The following is a 15,436-nucleotide window of genomic DNA, read 5'->3' as shown; positions in this document are numbered from 1 at the left end:
CGAGACGATTTGTTCTACCAACAATTTCTCAGTAAATTGAACCCTTATCGTACAGAATTTTTTGTAGTTGTATATAGATCCCACAAATTGAAGCTGATATAAGGTGATTATGAGTTTATAACACCCCCTATTTTATCAATTAAGCTAGTCGATATTTATTTATCCTATTAGATATGTAATCCACTGAACATAGTCTTGAGTTCTTGATTTTGGGGAAAAATATTCATCTTTTTAGTTCTAATCAGAGCCCTTTCCCTAAATATTGTTGGGAAAACACACAATTTCCAAAATACAGCCAATCTTTTTTTAATTCCTACCGTACCGTCCACGTCAGCTAAGGAAAACCAGTTTTTTTTTTCTCGGTCCAGCAACAAACCGCTACTTCAAGTAGCGGTGTTATGAGAATAAACCGCTATTTGAAGTAGCGGTTTTAATTTCGTAAACCGCTACTTGAAGTGGCGGTTTTCCTCAAAACACCGCTTTGCTACTTCAAATAGCGGTTTATAAAATAGACACCGCTGCTTGAAGTAGCGGCTTTCTGTAAATTATTTTTTTAAAAACAAAATATCAGTAAATCAGCCAAATAATAAACCTGCAAGTGTACCTCTAAAACCTTAAAACCTACTATTTTCAGCCTACAAAGTCTATATGCCATATCTTCAACACAACCACCACAAATAACAAGTCAATGAACTTAAAACATTCTAATCCATGGAAGTCCAAATTGTATTAAGGTATTCTAAGAGCAATGTCAAATACTTATCAAATGATAAAATATAAACAAAGTCTCAAATACTAATCATTTGCAAAAAAGCATATGTCAATGGTATCAAAATATACACCTAGCTCGTACGTTGCTTCTTCCCATGAAGTGATGATGAAGTTGATGTAGTTGTCTCGTCCTCTGGAATGTCATGCAGGCCAACTCCAACTCCAAGTAGAGACTCACTATTGCCACGCCATCGAACTCTATGATACTGGCGTTGCACTAGTGGAGGAGATGTGACGATAGTATATTGAGGAGTAACAAGTAGAGTTTGAGGAGGAGGAGGAGGAGCGGGTGGGGGAGGTGGAAAAAGTGGAGCAGAAGTAACAACTGGATGTCGAACTAAGGGAGAGGGGGAAGGAGCGTGTAAAGGAGAGGGGGAAGGAGCATGCAAGGGAGAGCGAGTGGGAGCATGTAAAGGAGAGCGAATGGGAGTTGGGGGACGAAAGGCACGTGATGAAAGACCACCACGATGAGGTGGTGGTCTAATTGACCGAGTGTGCACACACAATAAAAGTAGAAGAAGATAGCAAAGTAGACACTCGAGGCTGCTCAATAAGGTGTGAATGCCCCACCCTACACAAGGTCTGCCCACAAAATGATGTAAGACTCCGTATCATCTGTATGGAAAATGGTACAGCCCTGTCAGGTGGCAAATCAGAGATGGTCTCATTAGCTCCCGATAGCTTCGCGAGCAAATCAACAACTGCATGTGCCTAAATTGAAGTTAGTTTTAGCGTTAGTACAATGATTTCATAAATGAAATAACTACATTATAATTAAAATGAAATGAAGTTCATACAAGTCCTAGGTCAGAGCTAGATGGCTGGTAATGACTCGGGGGGCGTGGCTACAAAGGTGGAGTAATGATCAACCTCATGATGCGATGATACCAAGCCATGTACTCTGTCATGACTAGTGAAGAAGTCCCAATGAACGAGTGGGTTACCCTGGACTACTAATGCCTCTCGTCGACCCCACTCATGTACATACTCTGAATGTCGAATCTCCTAATTACGCCGTCCCCTTCGATCCTTCTTGTGTAGAGCAACGTCTGTGTCGATTGCCTCTGGGATTGGCTACTCTAACCCGAACTCACGCATGACTCGGTCTGGGAGGTGGAACTCAACGACGTCAAAGCAAATAAGAGGGGCGCGTGTACGCCAAATGTGAATGTGGAAGTCGCTCCATCACCGCCTCGGCATATGGCTGCCAAATCATCTAATTCCCAAAATAGGTATGTTATTTGTATAAGTTAATATAACTAATATAATTAACGAATACCAATGCATAAAAAACATCAATTATACCTGGTCCTCATGCTGATGGCAAACGCATCTCGATAGTATGAGAGTCAAGAAGCAGTATGCGCACACGAAAGATGTACACGTAGCCAACTGTAAAAATAGTTAATAATAATTCTTAGTTCTCAGGAACAACAATGTAAGAACTAAAAATGTAAGCGATACACTACCTACACGCCAAGGAGTCAACACCTCGCTCATGCTAAGTCCCCAAAATGTCATCCTCCTCCTGAAGGTCCTCCTGCGGCGGATCTCGAGGCTTTCTTACATAGGGTCAACCAATACAAATGTGCTCCCACAATCACAATTGCAATAGGATAAGTGGGCCTCCAATCTGACATGCTCCTCTCTGACATGCTCCACAGAGCTAACGGTACAAAAAACCAAGAGTCGCACTCCCCCAACTATATAGGTTGAAGCTGTCCCCCAACTAATACGAACAGCTATTCTTCATTTTTTTTTTGAAACCAACAACTATTCTTCATTGTCACAAAATACATTGGTTGAACTCTACAAGTCTACAACAAGCATACTACAAAAATATCCAATTATTTCTAACATCACACTGAAACCACACAATTAAGCACAAATTGTCAAACACATACTATGAATTTAGCATAGAATTACACTACAATAACAAATTAATTTTTTTTTTTTATTCAAATGAAGATGCTTACATCCAAACAAAGAAAAAGCAACAAACGAAAGCTACAAGCAAACAAAAACAAACTAAGAAAGCTACTAATTCAGCAAAAACAAATTAATTTGTTAATGGAACAAAAAAAAAAAATTAGGGCACAATCAACTTACCACTAATTCAGCAAACAACAACAAACCCACTAATTCTCTGCAATCGGTGTCGGCAAACAACCGTGAGGAAGTCGGTGATGGTGGCGACAGCGGCGAATACGGCTTCCGGTGCGGGGAATTGATGCGTTGGCAGGTTTTGAGGAGTGTCAACTTTTTTTTTTTTTTTGTGGGGATGATTCTGTTGAATTATTTTACAAGGGAAAAGGGGAAAGTGATTTTGTTAAAAAAATACTTAGTAAATACAAACCGCTACTTAAAGTAGCGGTTTCTAATAAGTAACCGCTATTTAAAGTAGTGGTTTTTAGTAGCACACCGCTACTTGAAGTAGCGGTTTTTTAATAAACCCGTTTTAAAAAAATTTCCCACTGAACCGGTGACGTGGACGGTACGGTGGGAATTAAAAAAAGATTAGCTATAATTTGGGAATCAGATAATTCCCAACATTATTTAGGAAAAGGGCTCTTCTAATCAAGAAAGTAAAATCATATTTCTTAATTATTTCCACTTCTCCCATTATAAATGGTCTATTAAAAGATCATTAAATGTTTTTAAAAAACAATCACTAAATGTATACTTTGACATAAACGAAACTTGTTTCACTTATACATCTATGTAAAACTAAAATCGCATGCACCTTCTAGGTCGGAATAGAAATAACTATATTAGTTAAGTTATTAGGCACATACCTAGGAATACAATAGAACAGTTTAGATGCAGATGTTGGTTCCTTTATTCCCATCCTCATTTTAAATTTTCATCCTATCTCTACGACTCTACCCCATTACCCATGATAAGTACTAATTTCATCCCCATATTTGCCCCCCACCAAATACAAAAAATCCATCCCGTCCTCACCACCCACTTGAATTTCCACCCCATCTAATAACCACCTTACCCGACCCATAATATACTTTAACCGCTCCAATATCAGTATATCACCTCACATGTCAAATCAAGTTATAATGTTATTTTTTTAATTTATTTTTTTTGAAAGAAATCAAGTTATAATTTCAATTCAATACATAATTGAAAAAAAAAATATTGTGAAATTTAATTGCTTATATTTATACTGTATTACTTAATTTTATAGCGTTATTTTTTTTAAGGTATAGTTTTTAATATACTTCGTTCCTTTTTAATCGCAACCTTTGGGATTTCATACATGCCAATGCACATTTTATAACATTAATATATGTTATTATGTTTTAATAAAAATTAAAAAGTTGATATGATGAAAGTATATTTCGAGATGTTTCTAACAACATACCACGTGAATACGTGATTATATTTTTTCAATGTATAAATCCTAAAGGACAACTAAAGGGTGTGTGTGAAAAATATAAATGTTCAAATATTGCGATTAAAAAAAAATCGAGCAAAAGAAGTATGGAAAAAGTGACATTTGAAAAAAAAAAGCAGTAGTAGAGTGACAAAAGTCAAGAAGTGAGTGTGTAAGGGGCTTATGAGACAAGTTCGCCATAAAATTAACACCCGTCCCACCATCAATGGCGGGTACAACTTTTAGGGCTTGTTGATTTCAACTTAATTTAATTTCAGTTCAGTTCATTTCATTTCAATTCAGCTCCTAATATCCTTCTTTCATAAAATATTCATTTCAGCTCATCTCAGTTCACTTCAACTTAGCTTCAATCACTTCAGATCAGTTTAGCTCAAGTCAGTAAATGTGAACAGACCCTTATTCCATCCTAGCTCCTTGTTAAACCCTTACCCATTTCCATTTACATAGGCCAAATGCGAGGTAGGTCTACACTAAAGCTTGCCTCATTGACATCCTTATAAATACCTTACTTAACCTAGGTATGATAATAATTTCTCACGTACACAAAATTAAATATGTAGTTATGCAAGCACACCATTAAATCCACACTTTTTTCACTGGCTGGTACAAAACTCCATCCTAGCTTATCACCCACAAAACCTTCACTCATTTCCATCTAAATGGGGCTATGCATGGTAGATCTCCACTAAAACTCCCCTCATTGACTTCTCTACATATATCTTACTTAATGTAAATAGCTAGGAAAAGAATTTCTAGTATGAAATTGAATCTGCCCACATAAGTAATTGTTTGATGAATAAATTTATATTTCTGAAAAATAAACAAACATAATCTATAATAAGCTAAATGTATAGTTTAATTAAGAAAAATGATATAATATGGAGAGTTAAGAGTGAAAAAAAATGAAATATTCTTTATCATATTTTATGTGTGATTTTGACATGCATTTCTATATAAATACTAAATTATACCAAAATTTTCTTTATAAAATATTATTTTGTAAAAATATATGCAAATAAAGTAATAAACTATAACGACATCAACCAGGACTCAATTCAATACGATATAAGCCCTGCTATAGGCATGCCTAATCCTATCATTAATTGCATGTATTTCGGCTGCATTTTGGTCCACTCTCGCAAGTTTTACAAAATTTCTCCCTTTTGCTCCTCCATCAAGTATTCAAGTAATATGTTACAGTCTCGATATGTGAATTTTTTTGCTGAAAGCCGAACTGGATTAATCTCATTGTACAAGAATTGTTTGTTGCTTTAATTTTATCAATTTGTTAGAGCAAAATTAGCCCTAAGTCTTAAGACTCAGGATGACATCATCATTTTAAAGTTTTTGATTTTAAGACAAAATTTTGTTTTTTTAATGCACTAGTTGTTGGAGCGCACGCAGCGCGGGCGCCCACCCAATTTTTTGAAATTTAACAAGAAGTGTAAAACGTGTAAATTTTAATTCTTAATGCGGTAATTAATGTATATCTGAGTTTAAAGAGGCTAGGTGAAACAGTTTTTAAATAATAGTGTTAGTGTGTTTAATGTAATGTGTATTTGCAATTTTTAATATTTTGTAAAAATTATTAATGGGTTACTTAAGCGTAGTAAAGTCTCGCAATGATAATACGTAATACACTAATACTTAATGTAACATTTAATTAAAAGTGGAGGAAAGTATTTTAAAACATACTAAGTTTTTATTTTGAGAAATGATTGGTATACCATGAACTAATGTAAAAAAATATTAGGAATAAGGCTAAGTGGCAAATTAAAAACAAACCGAAAAAAAAGGAATGACAATATTAGTATGTTATACTTCCTCTGTTTTTTTTTTAGTTGACACCTTTCTATTATCACGCTTGCCAACGCATGTTTTTAACGATTAATATCTCTAATTATAAACATTGTAAAATTATAAAAAGTGGATATTAATAAAATATATATTGCAACGATTCAAACAAGATCGCACATGAATATGTTTTAACGTATCTATAAACCACAAAAGTGAGTCAAAGCGTGTTGTGTAAATAGTGTAAAAGTCAAACGGTGTCAACAAAAAAAAACGAAGGAAGTATTTGTTTAGAGTAAACTAGATGAACCTCGTGCGATGCACGGTTTGTTTGAATTTTTAAAAGTTATATATATATATATATATATATATATATATATATATATATATATATATATATATATATATATATATATATATGCTAAAATTTGTTATATATTTAGATAAAATTCCTGATATCAAAAGATAATATTTTATATTTAATTAATTTAAACTGGGAAATCTCATTCGCCAATTTTGCTTACGTGTCATTTAAATTATTTAATTCTAAAAAAAATTAATAATCTCGTATCTAATTGGTTACCACTAAAATTTATTATCCTACCTGGCACGTTGAAAAAATTAAATCCTACGTGACTCTCTAAAAACTCGGGAAAAAACTTCTCTTTATATATATATATATATATATATATATATATATATATATATATATATATATATATATATATATGAGAAAAAAAAAAGTGGAATAATCGGCAAAATTTATTTAGGTTTTTGAATAGGTACCTTGATTGAATTAACCCTAGGTTTAAAAAGCTAATGAGTGATGTTTGTAGCATCAATACGGTTATGAATTGTTTTATCTACCAAAATCTTCACTAATAGCCAAGAAACCTATTGCCTACCCCTCTGATAAAACGGCCCGTGTCGTTATCTATCATCAACCATTGAAAAATTGAGAGAAGCTATCTCCACCATCAAATAGACATAATGCAAGATGAAGTATCATTTTAGAGAAAAATAACTTTGCATTACATCCTCTTTCCTTGACAATGCAAGATAAAGTAGTCAAACCAAATGCTATGTTTACAAAAGGGCACACTCCCCCAAAAAATCAAACATTCGTCTACCTGAACTAATATTGCTAAACTCAGCTTTATTATATGGGAACTTTGAATCACCTTGTGCACTGTATACAAATTAAGACAAAATGGAAGGAAACATTACTTTTTCTAATCTCAGCTACCATTAGCACCTTTGATTTTAAACCAACAACGGACTTCTTGAACTGAATATAGAAGCAAGAAGATTAAAAGCAAAATATTCATTACTGTACTGAAAACTTAGTAATCGTTATACAATCAAAATTCATTTAATAATCAGGGTTGTCACAAAGGACAAGTTTTGAAAGAACAAAGCAATAGAACTCCTAGTCAGTTTTCAAATTTTTCAACAACTTCATCCTGTGTTGAACCTTAGCTTGCAATCCTAGAACAAAATAATAACGTAATTGTTAACCACCAAACCATTCACATCAAGTGAAAACATTATGTCATTTCTTTACAGTCATTGCCCTAGACATAACATTTTCATACACGAAAGCCTAAGAATCAGACATAATGCTAAGGTATAGATCTCTCTCACACATACACCGAACTGCTACCCTAGACATAAATTTTCGTACAAGAATTGCAGTTTGTGTACACTAAACAAACAGCATAAGAACTTTGTGGAAAATTACTGGATGAATTATTAGTGGAAAAAGTTTGGCTTCCATCCAAAAGGCATTAATGCCCAGCAACATTCCTTCTTATTTCCTTCTTATTGCCACATAAAACCCGAATCCTAACTTTTTTTTGTCACATTAGACCATACTATTCCTCCAGCAACTCGCCATTCACCCAAATTAAATACATAAGTAAAAGATCGACACCGAATCTGACACCGAATCTAAAACTGTATGTTTATTTGACTGGTCGATACATTAATTCATACAAAAGAGAGAAATTTAGATCTCTCCTCTGTGATGGTCTTTGAAATAAATCAATATCAACAGCACAATCTTCTACTTTCAGATACAAAACAAAGTTAAATGAAATTCTAATTTATATTACACTCCAGCTTGGAAATAATACCTTTTACCATCAACCCCAACAAAAGAAACAATAGAAATCTCATAACTACCTTTATGCAAAGTACTCACCTAGTAAACCAATTTCATGAAACAAAAGGGGCCAAAAAACGTCCATCACATAATGCTTTTACTTAGACTTCCATCAAAGGTAATAAAGTTGGAGTGACTAAGCATGACCAAGCATTAACTATGTAACAATAACTATCCCATTGTTTTATAAACACATTTCAAATAAAGATCCTTTAAAAGAAATAATAAAGAGAAAATTATTAATATGACAATGGCTACAAGTTTAGCATTCGAATATGTAGATGTTCCTATCTCCCTGCCTCCCCCTCTTTCTCTTTTCTCCCATGTATAACAAGGTTAAGAAATCTTTTTCTACTTGCTCGCAATACTATACTTTATAAAAGTCTTTGTAAAAACCACTCTCCTAAAGGTAGAGGAATCTCTTCATGCACCATCACTCGGGAGAGATTTTAATTGTACACATTGGGGGGGGGGGGGGGAGGTTGAGCAGGCATGAGGCACAACTTGGAGCTTATAAAATAGAGAAATAATGTTATAATGTAGCATGACATAAATAAATATTTGTCTCTAAAACTCACCAATTGGCTCTAGTTGCAGGTTTTCTTGGCCATTCTCATTTGCTAATGCTGGAGAAAAAACAACCTCAAAAGCCTTGAAATTCTATCAATTGCTGAGGTTGACTTCTTGGCTGAGTCCATGCACAACTGTACCTATTAAGCCCTAATATCATGGAGATTCTCATTTAGATGAGCAACCATGAGCATTGAACCACCAGGAAAGCATAGTGCCTGACATATATCTGATAGGAAACCTAAGAACTATAACTTCAATATTCACCTCTATTATTGATAAAAATCCCTACACACATATTTACATTGTTCAAATAGGTGCACAAAGCCAGAAATAACTACATTTGATTTATAAAGAAGCAACCATGGTAAATATATCGTACATACTAAATGAAAACTCATGGCATGCTGAATAAATGTCTCCCGGTTCTATGGCTCTTAGGTTGGGCTTAAGGTGCAAAAGTCTAACATAAACAAATATAATCTCACTTTATAGTGTACTGTATCACAATTCACAAATTCACAATATAATCAATACCCAAAATCCATAATAAGATATTCCTTCATTACACAAACCAAGGTCACATAAGCAAACAAGAATAGGTTATATCAGTAGCAAATTAAATTAACACACATTAAAAAAAATCATAGTTTCACAATCAAAACAAATATTAAGTGGTCAAAAGTCCAAGATCGGTTAGAACTGATATTTGAGCAGAATATTCATACGAAAAATCACATATGCAATCAATTAATGTTTAAAAGTAGTGGCTCACGTTTCCTCATCTTAAATATGTACTTTAAAGTCAAGAAATGATTTTGGTGTTTAAACTCACGTCAGTATGATTTTATCCTTTGATTTGACGAGGAGAGATTAAATTTTTAATGGGAAAATTGTATTACATACACACCCGTCTATAGCTTCGTGATCTTACTGATGTTTATGCTAGATCCATGGTTTACCTAAGCCATGTTCACCTTAAAGTTTCGTGTACAACATTATGTATCTATAAATTCAAGAAACCGTTCCCATGCAAAATTCGGTTACACAAACATGTTTACTATATCTAACTCAAAAAAGCAATTAACGTGAATCCAATCCCAAACACATAGCTTACTCTCTCAACATGGCACCAAAGCATTTGCCATCAATCGAATATAATGAACACAAACTGCTCGAAATACTAGCAAAACGCAAGATAAAAGCCAGGTTAGGCACTCGAATAATTTGAAAGACAAAAAAAAAAAAAAAAAAAAAAAATAAAAAAAAAAAAAAAATTGCAATATCTAGTTATTAGGTCAATATCTAGTTATTAGGTCATGAGTGCCTAATTATCGCGGGCAATATCAAAACTGAAGTATCTAGGTCACGAAAGATAAAATGCCTAGATATTTCAGTTCTGAAAATTCCTAGTTATCTAGCTATAATACAGTTTTTTTTTTTTTTGGGGACAAAATAATACAGTATATTACTATACATATTGAGAAGAGCAATACCTAAATATTTCAAGTCAAATTTGCAATTTTGTTCCCAAATTCAAAGGCCATTCAATAATAAAAATGAACCACAAGCTATTTGCATGAGTGCATGGCATTAGGGAAAAAAAAAATTTGTGGCCAAAACTGGTTTTCCAACTGATGTCCATTGGACAAGTTTTTCGTAGAGAATGCTAGTTTAAGATCATACAATATGCTCTGATGTGGTAAAGAGTGTTAAAGAGTCTTAACATAATTAAAAATTAAAAAAAATAATAAAATTTAATACAAAATCTGATGTGGCAATGAATTAAAATCTTAAGACCAGACATGGCTAATAATCGTGCTCTTAGAATTTAATTTTACGTTTTAGTTTTGTTTATCCTATCGTGCATGGATGGCATGCTTATAAAATATGATTGTTTTCATTAATAAAATTAGGTGTTTTTGAGTTTACAAAATCTAATTATTGTGAGGTTGATTCGTGTGAATTAATTTCAAAACATTGCACTTTTTCTCCTTTGAGTAAAAAAGATCAAAACTTATTGAATTAGTTTTAACTCATCATGGAACATTAAAAATATACCGATGGATTAAAGAGATGGATACACAATATTTAACGTGGGAAAAATCCTCAAGTCAATATTCCCATAAACAATGAGCATCTGAAATAATCCATTTTTATGAACCCTTGAAATGGTGAGTAGTACATACAAGCGAACTCTAAGTATGGCTTCTTGTGTATGTATTTCTTGATTGAATGCACATCTCCTATATTTATAGTTGAAGATGGAGCTTGGAAGAAATGACCGAAAGATTCCAGAACTTCTTTCATCATTCTTATAGCCATAATATTCTAGAATAGTAAAATGTTCACGAATTATATTTATTTCTTATTTGCTTCCAATGTCAAGAATTCTCTAGAAGGTTACTTGATCTTTCTGGAAACTTCTAAGATATGCACATGGTTCATTTGAGCCACATCTAATAAGGTGTTTATTACCTCTTACATGGTTCACCATTCACTTGATTTCATCTATCAAGAAAAGTTGTAATTTATTATAGAAGGAAGGTAGAAAAGTTTTGGAAAAAGCCTAAAAACGTAAAAGAAAGCAGCAACTTTTGTGTGTGGCCAGTTAACACACGAGTAACCCCTGACCAGCAAGACCGACCAAGTAATCCCTAACTGACCGAGTAAGTTTTGTCTAAGTGAGTAAACCATGACCAAGTGAGTAACCCCTGACTGATCGATTAACCCCTAACCAAATAACCTCGACCATTCTTTCAAAAAAAAAAATGTGGCTGGCAGCCACATATGGAAGTTAGTGAAAAGAAGGAAGGAGAAACAAATCTTGGAAACAGATGTGTTAGGATTTGGGAAACAAACTTGGAAAAGGGTGAAAGAAAGTGAGAGAAAGAAACGGGAGTTTGGACATGGGAGTAGGGAAATAGGCCTACTTGAAATATATACTTCGTTTGAATTTTTTGAGAAAGATTATGGATGTTTTAATTATACCATAGGGTTGATTTTGGTACGATGGACTTATATTCATAAATGAGAGTAGCAGTATCACATTGCTTAATATAGGTGATCTTTAGAAAAAGTAACCGATGTTTGCTTTTTTTTTTTTTTTTTTTTTTTTTTGTAGGTCACAATTAGGTTATTGCATATACTTTGTTTATGATGATTATTGGTTTAATTTTCGTGTCACTAAGATAAACTTAAAGGTGTTTTTCGAGTGGGTGACAATATAATTCGACCATTGAATTTGGGATATAACACTCACTTACGCTCTTTCTACTGTTGTCTCATGTGGTTTCGTCTGGCATTTTAAATCTATGATCATGTTTGTCTTATAATATGCATCATGACTATTTTTAATCTAGTTATTTATTACTTTGTCCCGTATAGATGTGCTCATTTCTCAAATTTCACGATTATTAAGGAAAATAGAGGGAATAGAGAAATAATCTTTTGGAAAAAGAAGTAATAAAGAATATGCATGGGAATAGGAATAATATAAGGCAGATAATATTGTATGGAAAAAATAAAAAAAAATTAATTAATTATTTTTTCTAGTATATGTGTATTTTGTATGAAAAAGATAAAAAGTAAGTAATTATTTTTTTCTAGTATATATGAATTTTGTATGGAAAAGAAATAAAGTAAGTAACCGTTATACGATATTTTATATGTGATTTTGGCATGTATTTCTATCAATACTAAATAAAAACTTTAAACGCTTATTTATAGGCTTATAACTAGTGTTATACACATTTTGGTCTGAACCGTAACCAAACCGTATTTTAGTGGTTTGGTTTGATTTACGGTTTATAAAAGTACGGTTTGGTTTAGTATTTTTTGTAAATACGGTTTACGTTTGGTTTGGTTTTTCAAAAATTATAAACCAAACCAAAACGTAGACCAGTAAACCGTATTTTACATATTTATATAATTATTAAATAAATTAAAATAATTATTATATTAAAAAATTAAAATAATAAAACATTAAAAATCAAAATACAACATAGCGTATACATATAATATGTGTTAGCACTTGATTATTATTTTTATTGTAAATTTGTGAATTGTAATACAATTTAATTTGTTTGGTCTAATTATTTAAACTTTCTTACAAGTTAACGAAGTATTATTTGGCAATTTTTTTGGAAAAATGTCATCTCATAATAAACCGCAAACCAAACCGCACCAAATCGTATTATAATGGTTTGATTTGGTCCGATTTGGATACTAATACGATTTAGTTTGGTCCGTTTTGAAAAATTGACCAAACCGTATTTTACAATTTGGTTTGATTTGGTACTCAAACCGCACCAAACCGGATCGCGTTCATCCCGGCCTACTTATAGCCTTGAAAACTACATATTTTTATAACATCACCCTTTGTTAAAGCAAGATCTTATTTCCCCACACACACACACACACACAAAAAAAAAAAAAATATATAAATAAAAAAATAAAAAATAATGATCCCTCCATAGTAATAACACCAAATCTTATTTGCACATTTTGTGTAATTGGGAACCAACTCAACCAAGTTCACATTTATAAACTTAATCATTTTGATGTTTGGACTTTGGAGTATTAACCCATTTAAGATGAACAATTAAAATATGATATACTTCTTAAAAAAAAAAAAAAAAAAAAAAAAAAAAAGATGCACTTTCTTATTTTTATGTCGATTCAATATATTAACCATTAACATTTCCAATCATAATTTAGAACATAAATTTTGAATTAAATATAAAAGTTAAGGGCTTGTTTGGCTTCATTTTTGGTTTTAAGGGCTTGAAAACCAAAAACCAAAAAGAGGAAACAAGAAAAAGATATTTCCACTTTTCTGTTGTCCGTTTTTAAAATTATTATGATTTTAATAAGTTTAAATAATTTTTGATTCATTATGAGGCATATATCATATACTTTTAAAAACCAAAAAACAGAAAAACACAGCAATGCCAAACGAACCCTAATATTAGAAAAGTATATATCTACAAAACATCACATGACTCATTGACTATGTTTTAGGGGTCTATTCACATTTATTAAAATGAGCTTAACTGAACTAAAATGAATAGAGCTGAAATGAATATTTTAAGAGAAGAAAATTAGGAGTTGAACTGAACTAAACTGAACTGAAATTAAGCTGAAATTAATAGACCCTAGGTATTATGAAAATTTGGTTTTAAAAAAAAAAATATTACGAAAAATTGTGAAAGGAGAATATGTCGTAAAAATACAAAAGGTTTGTTTTCTAAGGTTATTGTGGTGATATTAGATTACCATCCCTACATAACACATATCATCCGCAATCATTAGTATTTACCTTATTTTTATAAATTCTAGCCCATCAATCAATAATCATCAATAACTGTATATTAAAAAATACATCATCAATGACACATGTCATCTCCTAATGTGTCTTTATGATGCGGGAGCAATAGATCAATATGGGTATTCTTGAAAATTCATGGAATTTTAAGAAAGTCTACACTATCTTTTAGTTATTATTAATTATCAGGATTTTTGCCTATGGGTTTTTACCTTTCACTTGAAAGGATTTTTCCTATTTTTAGGCTTTAAGAGTTTTAGCCATTAGGATATTTATTAATTTAATTTATTTATGTTAGGATAGATTTAGTAGTTGTTTAAAATATGATTAGTAGAAATATTAGGATTCTTAATATTTTATCTTATTTTAGGATAACTATTAGTTTCCTATCTTATCTTTGTACGATTTGTCACCCTATAAATATGGGTGTATATCAATAATAGTTTAAGAATGAGAGAGTTTTATTTTGGGAATTAATTCTTTTTGAGCGTTGCTCGTTTGATTGTTAATAAAAAACATCACTTGTTGCGACTTATGATCATCTTCTAGTTGCGATTAGGAAGAGACCCTCTATTCCTGCGAGAATTAGAGTACTATCCTTTAAATTTTCGTGTAATTTCTTTAGTCCTTATTAAAATCCGAAGATCCAATGTTATTATAGCTTGCGAACCTTGTGAGAGTCTTGAGAGATCCACATCACTTTAGTTGTTTTTTTTTTTTTTTCTTCTTTTGAAAAAAGTTTAATTATAGTATAAATTCTTATACAAAAATAATTTCTTATATAAGTTAACAAAGATACGTACTTTAAATAAAAAAGAATTGATATATCTTTCCACACAAACATTTATGACTAATAGTAAATATTAACATAATTTGCGACATATTTTAATCTACTTCTAGCAAATATTCATATTTTTCCCCTAATAATAAAAGTTGTTCATTTATTGATTAGAATTCACATTAAAGTAGTGTGTACATTTATTAATTTTTTTAGATTTTTAATTTTTTTGTAAAATAACCAATTATATTTAAAAGTTGATACGGAATATTATTTTTTAAAACTTACCGTGCATAACACGGGACCTAAACTAGTTTATTTCTATTTTCAATCCCACCCTATTCCAAATTCTTATTCCTATTAAACTCATAGGAATATCGGATCATATAGGTACAATTTTACTCCCCACACAAGATCCATAAATAAATAAATAAGGCAAATTTAAGAGCAGTGACGAACTCATAATAGTTTATATCATTCTTTTGTTTCTATAATCAAGATGTACACCAATAATGTGAGAAACGATACACCATGCACAAGGAGTGAAGTATGAAGTGCAAAGGGTAAAAATGGATGTTCTAATTAATAAATTCGGGTTTTTTTGAGAGAAATATGTGTGAATAA

Source organism: Chenopodium album, chromosome 16 (assembly GCF_948465745.1).
Source record: "Chenopodium album chromosome 16, dcCheAlbu1.1, whole genome shotgun sequence".
Taxonomy (NCBI): Eukaryota; Viridiplantae; Streptophyta; class Magnoliopsida; order Caryophyllales; family Amaranthaceae; genus Chenopodium; species Chenopodium album.
Note: the sequence above shows the minus strand (reverse complement) of the source record.